Source organism: Triticum aestivum, chromosome 3B (assembly GCF_018294505.1).
Source record: "Triticum aestivum cultivar Chinese Spring chromosome 3B, IWGSC CS RefSeq v2.1, whole genome shotgun sequence".
Classification (NCBI taxonomy): Eukaryota; Viridiplantae; Streptophyta; class Magnoliopsida; order Poales; family Poaceae; genus Triticum; species Triticum aestivum.
In genome coordinates, this window is record NC_057801.1 from 50,088,326 (window position 1) to 50,094,627 (window position 6,302).

General features: G+C 54.4%; 1 pseudogene; it reads left to right on the top strand.

Moving 5' to 3' along the window:
• The first annotated feature begins 404 nt into the window (after nucleotides 1–404).
• Nucleotides 405–6,302, top strand: part of LOC123064660 (probable nicotianamine synthase 2) — a 24,214-nt pseudogene continuing 18,316 nt past the window's right edge.

A 6,302-nucleotide genomic window follows, 5' to 3' on the forward strand; every position in this document is an offset into this window, starting at 1 on the left:
CAAATCCAGCTGGGCGGCTTGACTTTTCGCCTGTCAATGCGGGCCAAGGAGCACTTTTCCTCGCGCCAGAGACCCCGAGCACCCCCTAGTGCGCCGGGTTCGGCCTGCGAGCACCGGGCATAAAAACGGGCCGAGCCGGCGAAATTCGACGTCCTCGGGGCGCGACGGGGCCATTTTTTCAGCGCCGGCGCAAATAAATCACCGGGGGAGGCCATCCTGGGGGCGCTGCTGGAGATGCTCTTATTGGGAATGGACGCGTGAAGCTTGCATGCACGCGCACCTTCACCGGTGCTCTTTAGCCGACAGCTACATACGTATTTATACCCCGTGCTGCTCGCTCCATTTCTCATCAAGTAGCTCCATCAACCGCTCATGTACCTCACTTAGACACCAAGAAGAGTAAAATGGATGCCCAGAACAAGGAGGTCACTGCCCTGGTGGAGAAGATCACCTGCCTCCACGCCGCCTTCGCCAAGCTGCCGTCCCTTAGCCCATCCCCAGCCGTCGACGCGCTCTTCACCGAGCTGGTCACCGCGTGCGTCCCCCGGAGCCCCGTGGGCGTGCCCAAGCTGGGCCTGGAGGCGCAGGAGATGCGCGAGGGCCTGATCCGCCTCTGCTTCCGAGGCCGAGGGGAAGCTGGAGGCGCACTACTTCGACATGCTCGCGGCCTTCGACAACCTGCTGGACCACCTCGGTGTGTTCCCCTATGTTGAGTATCATTGTTAGATTGGACACATTGGATAGACTAGTGAATATTCTGGCTTGCCTTGTACTCCAAGATGACAATGTACTCCTATATATATGCCCACGAGGCTCAAGCAATACATGAACAATTCCACCAATCCTCTCTCTCCCTTCTACATGGTATCAGTTTCCGGGTTGTAAACCCTAGCCGCCACCGCTTCCGCACCCGTGCGCCGCCCCTGGGGCGGTCGCCCTCCATGACCGCCGCCGGGGGCCGCGCCGCCCGTACCTAGGGTTCGTCCGCCGGTCATGTTGACTGGCTGCCCTAGAGAGTCTTTTCCCCGAGCCCTTGCTCCGGGGTTTTCTCTCTCTCGCCGGTCATCTTGATCGGCGGTTTCTTTTTGGTTTTTCCAATCTAATCTTGATCGGTTTGCATCGCCCACCGCCGCTGTCGACCCCGTGCGCCTCTACTCCAACCCCGGCACGATCGACCAGATTCTTCACCGCCCAGCGGCCTCGTGTGCCGTCCGCGCGTCTGCCGCCGGTCGCCCTGACCAGGCGGCCTCGCGTCATGCGGCGGCCCTTCACCGCCGCCGTTCGCGCTCTGGCCCGCCCGTCGATCTACGTTGGCCGTCACCACCCTGCTCCGATCGGGACTCCTGCATCATCTGACCCGGCGGCCTCGCACCATGCGGCGGCCAATCATAGCCGCCCTGCCGCCCGCCATCGCCGGCTTCATCTCGGACTCCGCCACCACCCTGTTTCCACCGAGCGGCGTCCCCGACCTCACGCGCGATCGGATTGATCACCCGCCCGCCGCCGCGATCCGCCTCATCTACGCCGTGCGACCGACCTGGCCCGTCGGTTGCGCGCGCCTCCGCATGCCCCGTGAAGACCGTCCTGAGTTCAACGCGCCCCACTGCCGATCAAGCAACGGGTTGCCGCTGCGTCACCCCATCGGGCCGCAGCGCCACCGCCCCGTGGTTTTTCTCCCGGCTGCACCGACCTGTGTCACCACCGTGTCGCCCCTTCGGGCCGTAGTGCCGTGGCCCGCAGTCTACCGCCGCCCGGAGGCCGTCCGCTCTAGGCTGTCCCCGTGGCTGCACTGACCCTCGCGCCGCCGCTGTGTCGCCCCGTCAGGCCATAGCGATCATGGCACGCGGTCCACGCCGCCGTCCCAAGGCCGTCCCCGCGGTTGCACCGACCCGCGCTCCGCCGCTGCGCCGCCCCTTCAGGTTGTAGCACCGCGGCGCGCGGTCCCTATGACCGTCCCGAGGTATTTTGCCGTCGCCATGACCTGCCCGCAGCCACTGTGTCGCCCCTTTGGGCCATAGCGCCACGGCCCACGGTCCACCGCCGTCGCTGCGCGTCGACTTCTCGTGGTATGCACCGCACCGCCTCCCTTGGCGCGGGAACACCATTGTTTGTGCCGGTCTTCGTCACATTGTTGGCTTCTCCTCGCCTACTTCGAGCACCGCCGCCGCGCTCCTAACTTAGCAGCCGCTGCCATCAAGCTGCCGCCGCCGCTCTTCTTCGGTCGCCGCCGCTGCTACCTCCGTAGCTGACACCGTCGCCCGTCCACCTCCCTTCATCTTCATCCAGCACCAGCCTGTCGCCAGCGTCGCCGTCATCTACCCCGACCACGTCATCTACTCCGACAACCGCGGGCGACATTGGCCCCGTGCCGATTGGCACCGCAACCGTCGTCGAGTCCTTCTCTGCTGGCCTCTCCGACTTCTTCGACATGGCATATAGCTCGTGCAGGTCCCAGTCTACGCATGCCCGGTGCTGGCAACACCGCCACGTGTCTTCGTCCACGACGTGTCCCCACACTACTAGGGAAAACCTTATACACAGAATCTTAGCAGTAGCGCGGTTCAAAAAGAGGTGCTACTGCTACTTAGCAGTAGCGATCCTCAGAAAAGCGCGCTGCTGATGAAAATTTAGCAGTAGCACCTGATGGATAAACTGCGCTGCTACAAAAATGTACTGACAGAACCCAACAACTTTAGTTTACCAGCAGCACGGTGGCGCGATGCGCGCTACTGCTAAAGCAATAGTAGTAGCGCGCTTTTTTGTCACGTCGTTGCTGCTAATTTTGAAATTGTCCTCACAGTTGGCCCGTTTAGCAGTAGCGCGTGTTTTTAAATCGCGCTGCTACTAAACCCTTAGCAGTAGCGCTCTTTTCCTCCCGCGCTACTGCTAAGGTGCAGCACCCCACCACCTTTTCCCCACCCGTCCTCCCCTCCCCTCACCCATCTCCTCTCCTCCCTTTCCCCTACCTCCCACATCCTCCCTCTCTCACTCTTCTTCTTCCTCAAGACTTCTCCCCCATTACTATCCCTCTTCTACCTACCTTTCTCTCTCGTCATTACTCCTAGCTAACTACACCACCTCCATTAATGCATCTCCTTTATCTTTTTCCTTCCCTCCACTAGTTGAAGTTGTCTCCTCCCAAATTAGATAGCTAGGTAGATGTAGCATTTATTCAAGTGACCTATTTGCCCCCTAACTAGATCTATCTTTGTCAAGAAGAGCTTTGTGCACTTTTGATCTCCCTACATCATCATCTCCACCGTGTGCTCGATCTCGAGATAGAGGTGATTAAAATTTCATGCTTTTGCAAAATGGAAATATGTGTATGTGTGTGTGATATGATAATTGGGCAATATTATGGAAATTGTGTGTGTGGCATGAGTTGACGCCAAATTGTGCTTTTGAGTTGCCTATGTTTTGCAGAAATGTCGATTTATTTCCGTTTCGGCGAATTCCGGGCAAACTCTAGATCTATATATGTCCTATTTTTAGGGAAGGTCATGCCGAATTCTTGTATGACTTTGATGCATGCACGCATTTTTATAATCAATTTGTTTTTTATTACCGTGCAAACGTTCATGATGGTCAGTGGAACGATGGTGGACAGGTGGTTCCGGTCGGCGGTGCAGGACATGAAAGAAAATAACCGGACAGAGGTTTTATGTCCGTGTTGAAAATGCAAAGGAATAGTTTGGCTCGACCCCTATGACGATGGTCGTGTCGAAGCGCACCTGCTCATGACTAGTTTCATGGATGGCTATACTCGGTGGATAATTGAAGATGAGGATGACGATGTTGAGGACGCCGACGGGGCAGGCAATGATGACACAGGGCAAGACGAAGAGATGATCAATAATGGCGGCGGGGAAGAGGCCGGACATGGCGGTGGAGAAGGGTCCGGACATGGCAGAGGAGAAGGGGCCAGACATGGCGGCAAAGAGAACGACGTGGACTCCACGCAGCAGAGTTCGTCGGTACTAAGTTCAATCGTGTGGGACCCTCATGTTCAAGCATTGCTTCACAAGGAGACGAGTACTGAGAGAGATGCTTCTAGAAAGGAGGATAAGCTGGAGCAACTGGTGGTAGACTCGAACACTCCATTGTATGATGGTTGCAATCCTAAGGTGGCCCGCTTGAGTTTCACGCTCCAACTCCTGAAGACGAAGGCCAAAAACAAATGGACCGACACTAGCCTTGATGAGCATCTCAAGTACCTAAAGGATGTTCTTCCCGCGGGGACTCTATGTCCTACTAGTGTTGATGAGGCCAAGAAGACCGTGTGCCCTCTTGATCTGCCACACGTTAGATACCATGCATGCATCAAATATTGCATAATTTATCGGAAGGAGCACGCGGGAAAAACCAAGCTGTCCGGTGTGCAATGCTTCTCAATACAAGAAGGCTGGGAAGAAATTTCCCCAAAAAGTTGTATGGTACTTACCGATCACTCCCCGTCTCCAACGGTATTTTGTAGATCCCAAGGAAGCAAAGCTAATGCGCTGGCACGCGGAGAGGAAGAAGCCCGACGATGGAGATGATCCGAAGCTGAGACACATCAAGGATGGAAGCGAGTGGAGAGCGTTGAACAAGTTCTATTGGCATTTCGAATGTGATGTAAGGAACATCGTGCTCAGCGCGTGTACCGATGGCATGAATCCGTTTGGCAACCAGAACATAAACCATAGCACATGGCCCGTGTTTTTATGGATGTACAATCTCCCCCTGGTTGTGCATGAAGTCGAAGTACATTCACATGAGCATGCTTATTCAAGGGCCAAAACAACCAGGAAATAATATTAATTTGTATCTGGGGCTACTTCAAGAGGAGTTAGACACGTTATGGCAAACACCGGCCAAGACATGGGACGCCAGCAAAGGCGAGTATTTCTACATTAGAGACGCGCTGATCACGATGGTGCATGACTATCTCGGTTACGGATATGTCGCAGGCCAGGTGTGCCATGGATATTGCGGATGCACGCGGTGCATGGATGATACGACGTCTCAGCAGCTAACGTCAAGGAAAGATGCCGGGTCTGGGAAAATCGTGTACATGGGGCATCGAAGATGGCTTGAACAGGACGACTCATGGAGAAACCATGGAGATCTATTCAATGGTCACGCTGAGCATCGAGGACCTCCACGTAAGCGGAGCAATGCCGAAATCGATGAGCTTTTGAAAAACTGGAAGGAGTGCCCAGTGCCAGGAAAGACAATGAGAAAGGCGCCGGAGCCGCTGCTGAAGGTATGAAAGACGAGGTCTGTGTTCTGAGACTTGGAGCACTGGCACAAACTCGCTACACCTCATTGCCTTGATCAAATGCATATCTGTAAGAATGTCCTTGAGAGCTTGCTCGCAACACTGATGAACATGCCAGATAAAACCAAGGATGGGCCGAAGGCAAGAAAAGACTTGCAAGATTTGAAAATCAAGGAAGATCTGCACACATGCCGCCCCGTAAAATGTCAGACAAGACAGAGACGGAGACAAGGCACGGGAGAAGAAGGGCAACAAAATAAAGAAAGAGGATTATTGCCCCCTTTCTTGCTTCACCTTAAGTCAGGCTGAGATCGATCAATTCTTTAAGTGCCTTACCGGAGTCAAAGTTAGTTCCGGTTACTGTGGCAAGATAAGCAGATATCTAGACACAGACAAGAAAAGGTTCAGTGGGATGAAGTCCCATGACTGTCGTGTGATGATGACGCAGATACTACCTCTTGGCCTTAGAGGGATAATGTACAAGCATGTCCGTGACACGCTTATTAGACTCTGCAACTTTTTCGACGTCATCTCTCAAAAGTCGATCAGTGTGAAGCAGCTCCGAAGGTTACAGGAAGAGATCGTTGTGATACTGAATGAGCTTGAGATGTACTTCCCGCCCGTGTTCTTTGACGTGATGGTGCATCTATGTGTCCATATTGTGGACGACATAATAGACCTGGGGCCGTCATTTCTGCACAGCATGCTGCCGTTTGAGAGGATGAATGGGATCATCAAAGGATTCGTTCTTAAATGTCCCGTCCAGATGGTAGCATCGTCCAGGGCTATCTGACACAAGAGTGCATCTCTTTCTGCGAGAATTTTCTATATGGCACAGACCTGCAGCCGCCTGGTGTTAGTGTTGGTTTGCTCTTTAACAAGCACGATGGGAGGCTCAAAGGAGAAGGTCACTCCAACGGTCGTAGGGAACTGCACGTGGCATACTCAGATCGACGCAGCGACTTTGACAGAGCAAACTTGGTAGTGCTATAACACCTAGATGAGGTAGATCCTTTCGTGGCACTTCACAAAGAAATTATCG